The sequence below is a fragment of the Trachurus trachurus genome, assembly GCF_905171665.1.
Source record: "Trachurus trachurus genome assembly, chromosome: 18".
NCBI lineage: Eukaryota > Metazoa > Chordata > Actinopteri > Carangiformes > Carangidae > Trachurus > Trachurus trachurus.
Window position 1 is genome coordinate 24,736,641 of NC_139909.1, and position 15,470 is coordinate 24,752,110.

The window sequence follows — 15,470 nt, forward strand, 5'->3', positions numbered from 1 at the left end:
GACGAGACAATCACTCATTCTCATCTCTCTCTCTCTCCCTCTATATAAATCTCTGCCTGTCTGCGTGTCCTCTGTCCCTCCTCCCCTCCCTGCTATTCATTTTCTCCATCCTCCTCCTCTCCCTTTTCCTGTCTCTGCCCTCATCCTTTTATTCCGTCCCACCCTCCCTGCCTTCCTGCCTTCCTCCGGTCAGGTGAGAGGGAGGTGAGGGAGGAGGAGCAGGAGCAGTATTAGCCTCACTGTCTGGAGCCAGTGGTAACCTTATATCTCAGCACAGAGAGAGGAAGGCTTGGTAGTAATTTGAGCTTTAGTGATTGTACATTCAACACAGAGGTCATTTTTGTAGACACTGGATATGTGTGAATGCACACGCACACACACACAAACACACACACACACACAGTCTCTGCCTTGTGCCCAAATGAATGCATACATCAAGCAAACACATTAGAAAAACATATTTTCTTCCCGCTATCAGTGATGTAATCCCGGTGCAACGTCTCCATGGCGATTGTCCTCTCCCATCCTCCGGAAACAGAGGCTTTGAGGTTTGTGGCTGATTGGTTTGTCCAGGCAGCTGGAAAATGGAGTTTAGTCAGCTCAGTGCCCTTGGGCTGTTACATGCTCTAACACACACACACACACACACACACACACACACACACACACACACACACACACACACACACACACACACACACACACACACACACACACCAATGTACATATAGTACACATACTCTGCACAGATAGATGAGCTGGAGGAAGGATTAGAGAAATGGAAAACTAGGAAATGGAGAAATTGATTCATTAGGAGTTTGAACAAACAAAGCTAAAAGATGGAGAACATGCTGGACTCAGTTTTGTGATATGTTGTTATGAACTGCACTTTTGCATGTTTTCTAACTAAATAATGAATCCTTTCAGCCTGACACTATTGTGTGTCAGTCTTTGCAAGGTTTTCACACAGCTTGTCATGGAAGCACTCATACTAATGAAGTAAGTTAATTCCGATGTGTTCATTACAAACATGGAAGGCAGAGAGATACAGAGGTAAAACCAAGAGCAGCAGATGGTGAAGGGAAGAGAAAAGAGACCGGAAAGAACAGAAAGAGATGTGTAGCTTTGAGGAATCTACAAAAGACAGAGAGATGATGTGAGGGAGGTTTCACTGGGTTTTAATCAGTCACAGCAAGTGATGGTAGAACAGAGTTCATTAGTTAGTGGCTCTGGGCTGAATGCTGCTGTTGCTCTCTCGCCTTCAAGTTGCTTGTCACTGAAGTCTGATCCTTTTTGGCCTCTGATGCAGCTGCTGAGTTTATCTCAGTCAGAATATGTTCTGCCTTTGATTCAGAGACTTTTGCCTTTCACGTTTTCATTGATGTTGTACGTCAAGTTTAGGAAACTTGGCCCAGTTTCTCACAGTTGGGCCAGTTTGCCCCTGATCCCTCGACCTGGTTTGATTTGTTGACCCGTTTGGACACACTGCCCTAAATCTGGGACACAGGAGGCGTTCAGAGCTGAGCACATCAGATGTTGTTGGCTCAGACTGACAGTGCTTTAAAATATCCAATTAGTGAGCAGCTATACGACAACACAACAGTTATAACAAACATACACCTGACAAGTCTTTCCATACGTCACTATTCATTTCTGATATTTTGCAGACCAATTGATCAGGAATGTGATTTGTAGAGTAACTCATGATAATTAAGCAATATTACCCGAGATTATACAACTATTACCAACAAAATAAAATGTACTATAATCAAAATATATTCATGTCGATGGACAACTTACTCTCAAATTTGAAAGGTTTTTGCAAGTGTGCTTCCCGTTTCCATGGAAATACATGGGATCCGGCTAATAACTGAAACACAATCTGTCACGTCAGTAGACTCCTATGTGTAATGGAATGTAGTTTACAAATACAGCAAATAATCCGACCCTTAGTAACGACCTAGCAACAGAAAATATTTTCTAGTCCCAGATGAGTGAACTCTGAGCTCTGAGCAACGTTAATGTTTTATCACGGTCTCCGACATTCCCAAACTAAATCAATACTTCATAATATGGGGAAAGTCAAACATTTCGATTACTCCAGATTATTTAAAGGCCCCAAAGTCGCAAAACAGAGAGACAGAAAAACATAGAGGTAATCACTTGGTTTTATCTAACGAAATATTCAGCTCCAGGCCAGGTTTTTAAAAACATTTTCACTGCGGACAAAAGTGTCTCTCCGACTATGTACACACACTGAAGGGAGAAAACCCTCTGGGCTAAAACGGGGCAGTTTACAGCATATTAACTAAAAAATGTTGATTTAAGTGTTGTATAAATATAAGTTTGGCAGCTGACGGGAACGCTCTACAGGAGGTTGATGTCGTTTGTGATTTATTTTAAGTAAAATAATGTTTCTAAAAACTAAAAATCCATGTTACCATGGAGATTAATACAACATTATGACATAGCGGAGTAATATTTTTAGTGATGAGTCAGGTGTGCTGTCATGCTGATTTAAGCACATTTTAAATTTCTTGTTGACCAATCAGATTGCTTGGTCAGAACTACTTGTTGTATAATATAGTTTCTTTGTCCCACCTCTGGTGACAACATGAAGCAACGTGATGATGATCTGGTCTCTGTTTTGGTTAAATTGCCTCACCTGTTTGCTTGGGTGGGGGTGATGCAACCCCCCTGTTTCACAGACAGTGAGTGATGGTAACATGCCAAGACAAGTAGTAATACAAAACCACAAGCTGGGACATGAAACACTGAATGTAAACATAGTGTTTGTTGACAAGAGAATCCCACAGGGAACCTTTTCTGAACTTGGCCTAACTTAATGTCTAGTAATCACCCACAATTCAAAGAGCCAATAGCGAAAGCAAAGTTTATTTTAGCCCCACTATTTGCTCTGGTGTCTGTGCAGTGGGCCCCGGGCCACTCCAGCTCCGGTCAGAGCCCAGACGGACCCCCAGCACACTGCCGGGCTGAACGAGCCCTCACCAGGCTGAGGGGACCAGATGTGTCAAGTGGTTGAGCTGGGGGGACAATGTGCCCCCCGGGGCCTGTTGAAGTGCCTTGGGGGAGCCTGGACTGGATCTCTCCACCCCCTCCCTCAACCCCCTGTCCCCCTCAAGCCGGGGCTTTTCCTGGGCAGCGTGGCACAGTGTGTGGCCTGGCCCCGAGCCAGAGCAGCCAGCCTGCCTGCCTCTGCCAGCCTTCCTCCCCTGAAACCAGAGACAAAGCTGGGTCACGGCCAGACACTCCACACTCTGTGTTTATCTCTCCATCATGCCCCTCCTTCTCTCTTTTTCTTCTCAGTCATTAGAGGTCATTCTGTCCGTTTTCTCTGTCTGTTTTCGTCTTTATCACACTATTTATCCCTTTAATGTCCAGTATGCACTTTCTTCATTTCTCTTTTCTTTTCCTTTTGCTCTTCTTTTTCAATTCATGTTATGTCTGCTTTCATGTCTTCTTTATGTTTATCTCACCATCTCACTCTGCACCCCTCCTAATCTCTTGTCACTGTTCAAGGGCTTCATTTCACACACTCACACACACATTGTTCCTTACATTCAGGGTCGTAGGCAAACTTTAACCACCTACACACACACACACACACACACACACACACACACACACACACACACACACACACACACACACACACACACACACACACACACACACACAGGAGTGTACTGTCAGCCATCCACCTGTATGTATGCAAACACACACACTCTCTCTCTCTCTGTCTGTCTTTCTCACATGCTCTCACACAACTTCCGACCCACTTTACATTCATAAACAGTGACAATCAATCCACCCACTACACACAAACACACACACACACACACAAACAAACGTGCATTCTGACTTTTCCTGTTGAAACATACAACCCAGCTGAACACATCCCCTTCCCACCTTCCCACACCCACGCGTAGGTGCCCCCCTCTCTGCAATGTGTGTGTGTGTATGTGTGTGTGTGTGTGTATGTGTGTGTTACAGTGTGTCTGTCATCCTGTCGCTGTGTGTGGGCCCCACATCAAACCAGCTGCCTAACCAATAAAGGCTATAGCACTAGCCACCCGGCTCAGAGCAGCTAGCATGCATCACTCACTGAGTGTGTGTGTGTGCGTCCTCCACAGCCACCCACGGTGCTGCCACTAACAAATCTGGTTGACTTTATGAGGAGATGAGTGGTTCTTTCTCACTCTTTCTCTTTGTCACTCTCTCTTTACGCCCGTACCCTCGTTTTCAACTTTGATTTATTTATCTTTCTCATTTGCACTATTTGACTTTCTCTCTGTCTCCTTCTTCCTACACTTCCCAGCCTTTTCATCTTTGCTTTGTTTACTCTTTTTCATTATTTTCTCTCTCCCACATCTTTCTAATTACCACACTGTCTGTCACTCTGCCTGTCTTGTAATGACTCCTAAACCACAAGCTTCACACCTCACATGAAAGAGCAGAACACACACACACACACACACACACACACACACACACACACACACACACACACACACACACACACACACACACACACACACACACACACACACACACACACACACACACACACACACACACACACACACCAACCATGGTGAAGAACTTACTGTACACAAGCACAGTGAGCTACACAGCACACTAGTTGTATTCACTCTAGTTCTCAGTCATCTGAATTATTTTTAATGTGCTATATAAGAATATTTCTTCTTCTCTGTGGGGGCCACTAATGCTAATAACTGTTGGTGTTTACAGTAGCACAGGGTTTTATTTTGACACTCCCCTGCCTGGTGGATTTCAGTTGTACAATCCACTGTGGTGCACAGTATATGACTTATTTGAAAATGACACAAAAATGACTTACATGTATGACTATGCATAGTTCTAGAGCTCCATGGACAAAATAGTGGGTGGTGAAAGAATAAGACGGTCTGCAGAGCGTCCCAGCATACACACTTTTCTGATTTTTTTCTATGACAAGAGAATTTCAGACCTATAATGTACTGTAGTGAAACCAACAATCCAAGCCTTTAAGGGAGAGCTGTCCAAATATGTGAGCTGTTATCCTCATCTACACACCTACCATAACTTTGGCAGTGTGCACTTCATAACACTTTTATTTTCAGATTTGGTCAAACAACATATTGTACAAACCATTTACTTTGGCCCTCAGTGTTTGACTCTGTGTAGAGGCTCTGGGGTATTTTGATGAGTGAGAGTAGAAACAAGTTAAAATTTAAAGTGAAAACAGATGAAAATGTATTTGTAGGAAGAGTCAGTTTAGCTGACATGGCAACTTTACTGAGTAAGTGGATCAAATCCACACATGGGCGCAGGTTTGGTCCATGGATTCATGTTGTTTGTGGCAAATTCTGACCTGGATCTGCTTCCACAGCAGAAATTGAAGACTGGAAAACAGAGCCTGATCTGATTGATCTCAAGTGTCCAGCTCTGATGAACTTGTTGTCACAGCCTTCCTCTCCCTGATGTTTGAGGCTGAGGCTCCTGACCTGTACCTGCAGGATCTCACTGCTGCCCAATGGTTGTCATAATTGCATGAATGATGATAATGATGAGGTGGTGTGTAAACAGTACAGTAGCACATTAAAAACCAACCATACAGTTTCTGTCTCAATCTGCCTGCTAATCAGCACTGAGCACGTTAACACACAGACCCACAGCTTCATGCTGTACCTCTGTAAAATTGCATTATAGTTGAGATGAATTACATTTTATGTGTGTGTTACAGGCTTCAGTTGCATTCTGTTGAGGCTAATGCAGCGTGTTATATTAGATTATTCTGACATTTTCTGTCTCACAGATGTTACAGACTTTAACAGGATCATTTTCTGTTCCTTCAGGTCACTTCTTCTTTACAAAGCAGGATAAGACTGACTCAGGATCAGTTTTTTAAGTTGCTTTGCAGACAAAGGAGAGATTGACCAAAGGGCAGATAAAAAGGTCTCTGTCTTTTTTCTCTGTCTTTGTTTTCTGTCGTTGTCTCAAGGGCATGCTGTCTTGTTGTGGATTTGCTGTGCGAGTGTGCACGCACACACACTTCTGAAGAAAAGTGTGTGCGTGCACAGGCAATGTAATCTTTTTAATTCTATGCAGTGTTTGAAGTTTTCCTAGGTCGGCTCCAAACTTTAACATCAAACGCTCAGGTCAGCCACCCTCCCTTCATCTCTGTGTCCTCCTTTCCCCAAAACCCCCCCCACCTCCTCCCTCTCCCTCTCTGTGATCTGGTGAGACTAGCAGAGGGGTGTCCTGCAGATAAAGCGGGGGCAAGTAAGATTAGACAGACTGACGCCCCAACACACACGTACACTGACCACAGACACGGACGGAGCAACAGAGTTTGTGCAGTGAGTTAGAACGACGGCTTCATGGAGCTGTGTGAGTCCAGAACAATGTGAGTGAACAGCTGGTACAGTCAGTTGTTTCATCATCACTCTGGAACCGTGTTTGACACACAGGGCTATTTTTAACCCACAGTCAGACCCACAACCCACTAGGTGACTCACGAGTCACTACGGGCCAAACACACTCACACACACACACACACACACGAACTGAGGATTTCTACTGAGATGCACGTGGTGGTGAAAAAAGTCTCACACACTTGTTCACTGCCCGAGTAACAAAAGTATATGTTTGTCTCTGTTGCTACGGTGTCTGTTTGCCTGTTTATGTGTGTGTGGATTACAGTGTGTGTGTGTGTGTGTGTGTGTGTGTGTGTGTGTGTGTGTGTATGTGTGTGTCACGTGCCTCTCAGGCAGACGCTGAACAGCTGCATGTGGTTTGTGTTTGAGTATCTGACAGTGGCTGGCCTCTCTCTTTCTCTCTCTCCCTCCCTCTTTCTTTCTCTCTCTCTTTCTCTCTCTCCCTCCCTCTTTCTTTCTCTCTCTTTCTCTCTCTCTCACCCTCTCTCTGTCTTTCTCTCTCTCTCTCTCTCTCTCTCTCTCTCTCTCTCTCTCTCTCTCTCTCTCTCTCTCTCTCTCTCTCCCCATCCCTCTCTTGTATGGACACATGGGTGAACCCTCCTCTTCATTCTCCAGCTATCAAAGCAATGACCAAATGACAGACAGACCCACACTCACACTCACACACACACACACACACACACACACACACACACACACACACACACACACACACACACACACACACACACACACACACACACACACTATTTCTTTTGTGTCTTGCTCTAAGAGGAGCCAGATGCGAAATAACATGCACATGCTTATTTTCCCTTAACTGGTGTGTGTGCGCGTGTGTGTGTTTGACTGTTCCTTTGTGTTCACAAGTTTCCTTTGTTTCCTGTGTGTTTCTCTAATTGTCCACACATCTCTGTATATGTGAGCATGCAATAAGACAGCATACTATACATGAGTAAAGTTTTACGTGTGTGTGTGTGTGTGTGTTGTCTCCCCTGGTTACAGCACTGGTTGTGTCTCAACCTCCTGTCTTTTCTCTCTTGCTGTGCTGACTCAGCTGATCTGGCACATTTAACAGGGTGTGTGTTGCAGATCCGGCAGCATTTAATAGGGTCTGTGTGCTTTCTGGGCTCCAAACCCTGGTCCAGTCAGCCAACAAGTCTCTCTACACAGAGTTGGTGTGTGTGTGTGTACTGTGACGCCAGTTCTGGAGGAGTCCTTCCAGTGTAGTGGTGGAGGTAGTCTGCTGTGTGGTTGTTCCATAGGTGCAATGTGTGGATGCATGTATGTTTGTGCGCATGTGTGTGTGCAATAATGTATTGACCTTGTCTCTCACTGCCAGTTCCCAGAAGGTTGATGAATAAATAAAGGCGTGACGCCTCCAGTGAGCCTGTCTGCTGCTAGCAAGACACAATGACACCACAGGCACATACACACTGCTCTCTCTCTCTCTCTCTGTGTTAATGTGTGTGTGCTGGGCTATATTTGTACAGTGGAATAATGTTGGTTGTCTGTGACACTCTGACCCACAGTTGTGTCTTTTCTGTGCCTCTGCATTGATGTGCACCTCTGGGTGTCTCTGTGTTTGTGGGGCAAACTAGGCAACTGCCCAAACCCCCTCCCTTTCCCAGAGGCACCCATGTGAGGGGCGTGTTTTGCGTTTCATAGCCGACTTAGTTGTGTTTGCAAATTGCACCCATGGCTCCTGGTGCAGATTTCACTTCAGACTTAAACACTGTGCAGCTCCACCCACTGCAGAGAAACTTTTTTTTTCATTGTGAATACTCAGCTGCAGTGTTCTTCAGACATATTAGAACAAGAAGCTTCACATGATGGAGGAGCAGCACTGTCCCCAGACTGAGAGCCCATGAGCCTGCTGTGGTGGACTGGACAGAGCAGCACATTCATAGGAACTTCTGAATCAGTGTTGGAACAAGATCTGAGCAACATTTGATTTCTTTTGTAGAAAGAACACAAGTGTGTTTTTTATTTGTTGTGTGCTACAATTTCAAAAACACTTAGACATTGAATCTTATTGAAGTAAATGTTGGAAAAGCTTTAACCAGACACAGGACCAACTCTATAAAGTGCTTGAAACACTTTCAGTTTTAGGTGATGATACCAGACCAAAAAGCCACATAGAGTTAATGTAAAGCACACACACATCTTCCCTCACGCCCACTCTGTGTGCATCTACACACCACAGTGAGGTGGGAGTGGTCAGAAGATGAAGTGCCGGACCACTGCTGAGGTCATCAGGGTTAGAGCTCTGCAAGGTCAAAGGTCAGGTCACATAGTCAGGCCTCTGCACGTGCCCAAAGCAGGTCTCCTAGCAACCAGGCAAAGGGAGGAGATGTTTACGAATGTGCGCTGGCAGAAGCAGTCCGAGTCTAACACCAGTTTAGGAGTTTGAACCACCATGCAGCACATGCTGTAGCATATTGAACACAGTTGTGGGATTTTCTTTCTCAGGCTGATTTAGAGCATTTGCGTCATTTGGCCGTCTCCACCCATCGAATTTCATTGCATTCCACGCTCTAATTAGAACAACAAAAAGCCTCATTCGCAGAACATCACCCACTGTATATTCATCCACTCACATGACGTACCATGATGCACTAAGTGACAAAACCAACTGAAAGGCACATTTGGGTGCAGCTTTCCCTGGACTTTTCCCAACAAAGAGATCTTTATTTAACTTTAGATTTGTTACTTTTTTTAGAACACGTCCTAATTTGTAGAACTTTATACCATTTAATCCACACTTGCTCCTTTTCAAATAAACTCATGGCCCTCGCCAGAAACATTTAGAGGCTTTTCAGTGCAGGGCATCAGTGTCCATGTAATCTGTGATGGCCATTGACTGGTCATGTTTTGCTTTCTTGCCTTTGTGTCTCTCTATTTCTGTCTGCATTATTTCACTGTTACAGACCTGAGCCAGTCTGAAAGGACAGCACCACGGCTCTCATTAAAAGTACTATAACTCATAATAATGGCTGTCATGAACTCAAGTGAGCTGTGGCCTTATTAGGAATCATAAATCACAAGGTGGTAGGCAACTCTCGTCCCTAGACAGGACATTTAGCTTTTTATTGTTATTCTCCACCCAGTTCTGACATTTATTCACAGGTTTTTGTCTTTTCTCTCCTCCCAAGGCGCCTTAAAATTGTTCTTAACGGTTATAACAAGTGTTATAATTCTTCCTGAATTTGTGTGCATTTTCTTTAGCACATCATTTTTCTTTGGGGAACTTACACGTGGTATTCATAAAGGTACGTTTCTGTTTGCTCATTTAATGAGAGAGTTACTACATGTAGTACATAGCATGCAGACAACTTTGATGTGGGCTTACAGGTTTAAGGTCACTGTGATTTAAGTAAGCAATAAATTCTTTCATGCCCTGTCTGTGTCCCTCTCAGACACACTGCTCATATAATGACGTGTCCCTTTTGAGGTCAGGTTACACACATCAAAGCCAACTCAGTAGCCACTTTGAGCCATGCACTTTTCTCCATAGGTTTGGATCAACTTTATGTGTCTAGGTCACGATTGAGTCACCCCAACAGTCTGACTACTGTACATGGGGCCTGGTAGCGTTTCTGTAGCACTGCTGCAGAGCTCAAGTTAGAAGTGATTGCTATTACTAAAGGGTAAAGCACAAATAAGATTATATATACACATTAGAGAGATGCACATCCTGTCCAACTGAGACGCTCTGTGAATGACTTATCATTTCTGATGTGAAATAAAAAGGTTTTTAAAATGGCTTCAAGTTTATATTAAGTTATATGGTGTATAGCATTGAACAGACTCCATTAAGTTTTAATACCTCACCTCCTGTATGGACCTGTGTTCACAGTATTCTAGGTATTCTAAGTATTTCTAGTATGTGTCGTAGTTTGACCTGTTGTTTGTCATGTGAAGCTCTGTGTTCTCCTACACATACTCACAGATTCCAGTTTGTCAGCATCATACCATCTCTGACACCAATTTGTCACTGATTAGTTAAACAGCAAAATGAGGAAACAGTCACATCTCACACTCAGACAAACACATCTGTAGTGTGAGTTTATATACACCACTCTGAGGATGTTTTGTCTAATAGTAATCGTGAAATAATAGTTAAATAGGAAAAGGTGTGGAGATAGGAGAATATAAAAAAGGAAATTCAAGTGAGTAAGATATGATGATGGGACAAAGAGACGGAGCAGATTGGAGAAAAAAGAGTAGAAAGGCGACAGAGAGATGGGAGCATATGGATGGAGGAGGGAGCGCAGAGAAAGAGAGGCAACTAATTAAAGTAGGTAGAGTTTTAGTTGGGTGTTGATTCCACCAGGAGTAATGGTCCCAGGTGTGTGAGATGAGGGGAAACAGAGAAGATGAGGGAAGGGGAAGGAAACTAGGTCTTCACACGCCATATGTTCTCCATCTTCCCCCTTTCTTCTGTCTCTCTTTCATTCCCTTTCATATCAGGCGTTGCAGTGGCTCACCGCGACGAGCCGATCTTGAATTGCTTGTCTTCCTCTCCATTTTGTATTTCTCCCACAGTCTTCCGCAGCTATTGCTGTGCAGTGTAGGTTAAGTAAGGTGACAGTGGGATTGAGTGGGTGGTGGTTTGGAGACTGAGTGATTGTGTGGCTGTTTGCATATGCTTTTATGTGCATTTCAGAAAGCCTCTGCAGCCTCCATAATTTTTTTTATTTACTGGGGATTTATGTCAGCTGCACCCAGCAGTTTGGATTCACTGTATGTGCTGTGTACTTTTTTGTTGATTGTGGATTTCTTCGCATGCATCGGGTCAGACTACAGTTTAGGATTGGTTGGTAGATTGTGATTGACGTGCATAAACCTTATCAGACGGTTAAAATCCACGTCTCAATCCTTGACCACAACACGGGAACAGACCATGAGTTCAAAATGACATGTCATCTAAAAATAGCTCTAAACTCGCTCACCCTTCCCTCAACGCAGCCCCACTCTAGCCCCCACCCCCCTCCGATGTCACCAATCTCTCCACCCAGTCATGAAATGCAAGCTACTCCCACTGTACATTCCACTGAGAGGAATGAGCCAACTCCCCTGTAAATTAGAGAGCGGGGGGCTACTCATTGTTTTCTTCCTTACAAAGGCAGTTAGCAAACCAGAGTGAAGCAGCAACTAAACAGTGGTCAGCTGGCTCTACTGGCTAGGAAGCTGGAGGCAAGGTGCTGCTGCTGCTGCTGCTGCTGCTGCGGCGGCGGCGGCGACAGCACCAGGTTGGAGTGCCTCAAGGCTCCATCCCGAGGCCCCTCTTTGGTCTCTTTTTTCTCTCTCTCCTGTTGTGACTATGTGCATGTGCGTCTGTTTTGTGTGCCCATGTGTGCGCCCTCAGGCTGTTGTCAGGCAGATCACGGGAGCTGCTGTGAGTTAGCCTGGCTGACGTGTCTACCTACATATATCTGTTCCCTCAAAAAGGTGAAAGTAGGCAGGAGAAAGAGAGGAAGGAGACAGGAGATGGGAGGAGGAGGTTTCAACAGAGAGATGGAGTCAATGCATTCCTCAACGTGCACAAAACATGTCCGCAGGGGAACTGCAAGCCCAGCAAGATTCACAGACTCCCAGCATCTTAAAACAAGACTCCTCTCTCCTCCCCCCCTCCCCTCCCTTGTTCTCTTCCCTCCCCTCCTCCCCTCTCCTTGGCCCTGGAGTGGTTTAAACGAAGGGATAATCTGTGGAGGAATTCCAAAAGGCAGGAATCCAGGGATTATCCAAAGAAGAAAATGGCAGATGATGGAATATTTGAGGGTTTACCTGAAATGATTGCTCAGATTTTGTGCTTGGAGGTTTGAATTTGTGACAGAATGATTCATTTCAGTTCAATAAGGTAATAAAAATTGACAAAACAATACAACGGCTTTAATAGGATTCTGTTACTCGTGTGCGTGTGCGTGTGTGTTATAGTACTTGGTGGTCAGACTAGTCAGACCGACGTGTTGTGAACTGATGAATCCCCTTGGATAAGAGGCCAAACGTCTTCCTAGACAAATACAAGTCCAGTTGCCTTCGATCCATTTGTTGCCCAGAGATACTTGGTGGTGGTCTGTACTCTTGTCTCCAGTAGAGAAGGAAATCTGGGAGTATTTCAGGGGTTTTTCTCAACACTTCTTTAAAAACAGTTACAAATTGAAGGAGCCACAGTTAATCAAGTGCACCCTGGTGCCAGCAGGGGTTGCTGGCTCAACAATAGTTTATTTTCAAGCTTTTTACTCTCACTTCCCGAGCTGGAAGTGATGTGTCAGTAGCACTGTCACTTCTGAATCAATCATTTGCATTTGGAGCCTCGGAGCTGCACTGTGGGCCTTCCTCTCCAGTGTTTCCCTACTCACTGAGCACCACACCTGCTCTGCCAGACTATCAGATCTCACACACTCATTAATATCAACAGGTTACTAATGATTTATTTGCACAGTGCGAGCATTGCAACACCCGTTATCTTAGTATGAAATCCTCCAGGACCCTCTCATTCTTCAAAGTCAGAGCAGCGTCGGTGATCAGTGGATGAGAGAGCAAGAGAAAAGTGACGGTGAAGCACGAGGGAAACACTTCATTGCTTGACTGATTTTATGAAACTCACAATACACAGAAAATACTAAGTGAACAGATATCAAATTATCAGCTCACTGTTGTACCATCATTTTTGTACTGACATAGATGAGATACTGTAGGACTGGCTGCATGATAAATCATCAGACCGAGACTAAAGATAAGCCGTAAGATATTCTTATAAAACTCATCACTCTTTTCCCTCGGTATATAATTAGTGCCATTTAGTTTGTTGTATCAGCCTAGCACTGCAACATCCCCACAATCCCCCTGGACTTTATTTGACCCTCTTAATATGGCACAAGACCCTGGTGGCCCTTCTGATAAATATAGGTTGGCAGCAGGACGGTGTTTAAACGCTGTTACAGTATCTGTGTGTAGCTGTGTTATTGTAAACAAGCTGCATGTTTGAGGCTTAGCTCCTCCTGTCCTACTTAAGTGGTCGATAAACAGGCTTTAGCTTTAATTATGGTGATGTCTGATATTGCGCGTTCTTACATCATGCGGGTATCTTGTTTGTGTATTTTTGTCTGGCCGTGTGTTATTTGTGCCTGTCTGTCAATATTTCTCCAAGTGTGTGTGTGTGTGTGTGTTCATGTCTGAGGATATAATGACAGTGAGTGCACGTCTTGTCTTGCAGCTGTAATCACTATCACTCTGTGAGGTTGGTCAGTACATTGGGTTCTGCTCACTTTATCTGTGTGTGCGTGTGTGCGTGTGTTTTCATATCTACAGGGAGAATTACATCAGATGTTGTGTATTTTTAAAATGTCTCTTCATATGTTCTGCTACATTGTCTTCTTGTCTTTGCTGTTGATTAATATTCTGGCTGTGGCTTACTCTGTAAATGAGCCATATGTGTTTCCAGGCAAAATACTAATGGAGCTTTTTGTACTTTTTATACTTGAGACTTACTTCACTCATCAGTACAAGGACAAAAGCATCAAAGCACAAGTCACAGTATATTAGCACAGACTTTGACTGAGCAATTTAAGTTATGATGCCTGAGCCATGTTTGTGTCATAAAAAGGATTTCAAGGAAATGTTGCACTTGAGTCTCAGATATTTGTGAGACAGCTGAGTTGTGACCTGAACCCTCACTGCCAGGAGCGTGTGGACCTTCCTGTGGCTGAGCCAGGTTTTTTTTCCTAATCGTATCTGCAAAGCGACACGCATAAAGAAATATTTATGAGTTTGGAGCGGAAAACTTGACCGGCTTGCACAATCCCACCCAGCTCCTTGATGAACAGGAACACCGGCTGCGAGCCAGGCCTTATCACCTCCAACATCGGTGCCAAATCTTGCCGACACTCCTGTGGCTGATTGGGAGCAAGTCCCTATACAGCCAGCTTCTTAAGGCTGGTCTAAAACCTGACACTGCAAGAGTGGAGGCTTTCAGAGCAGCAGAGTCATGCCCTTGGCTCTGAAATGAAATGAAATGAAATGCAATGCAGCTGAATGTTGTATGTATGTGTGTCATTTCTTATTTCTGTGTTATGCTTGCTTTTCAGGTACAGGCGATATCTGGCCCACCCAGTTCCAGTCAGTACACACCCTGAGTGTGCACAGCAGTGGCAGGTAAGAAGAACAAGCATATCTGTGTGCGTCTGTGTGTGTGTGTGTGCGTGTGTATTTCTACCCTAATAGATTATCGATGCACTGCTGGGTTGGTTGGCTACAGCAGACAGTGGAAATGGGCCTGGTGTCTCCTGAGGAAACAAGATATCTAACACACACACGCAAACACACAGAGCTAACACACACATACAGCGGACACAAACACAGACACACTGTGACTTAGTAGAAAGAAAATCTCTCATGCGCAGGACTTTAAAGCACATTTTACACACTTGCACACTTACATACAATTAGACACAGCACACACCTGCTGGGTCTTTAGAGGAAGCTGAACTCCACTCCGCCTGAATCTGAAGATGAAAGACGTGGAGAGGAGAGACAGGCAGGAGGGAGAGGAGGAGGAGGAGGAGGAGGAGGATTAGAAAGCAGAGGAGGAGAGAGAAGGAGACGGGCAGGGAGGCAGAGGACAAAGAAAGACAGCAGATAAAGAGGAAGAGGAGGAGCAGGTATGAAGAGTGATAGCCAGCTCTGCATGCTCCCATCTCTCCTCCCTTCCTCACACTCTCTCCTTTGTGAACAGATGGGTGGAGGTTTGGAGAGCAACAACAGAAAATAGGGGCACACACACACATATGTACAGTATAGACACACACACACACACAGGCAGTCACACACCACCGCACACACACACACACACACACACACACACACACACCCTCCCTCCCTCCACCAGACAGATGTGATACTTTGCATCCGTTGTTGCTCTGTGTCTCCTTTCTCTCTGCCACTATCATATTTACATATCACATGGTCGCACTGTGTCTGTGTGTGTGTGTGTGTGCATGTGTGTAT

At 44.6% G+C, this 15,470-nt stretch overlaps 1 protein-coding gene across 4 annotated transcripts in view; it reads left to right on the plus strand.

Annotated features, from left to right (window-relative positions):
• kdm6ba (lysine (K)-specific demethylase 6B, a) overlaps positions 1-15,470 on the plus strand; it is a 90,273-nt gene that overhangs the window by 20,025 nt on the left and 54,778 nt on the right. For all 4 annotated transcript variants that reach the window (XM_083993174.1, XM_083993173.1, XM_083993177.1 and 1 more), the window contains exon 4: positions 14,552-14,618. The gene's annotated coding sequence lies outside the window, so the exon portion shown is untranslated. The remainder of the gene's footprint in view (positions 1-14,551; positions 14,619-15,470) is intronic.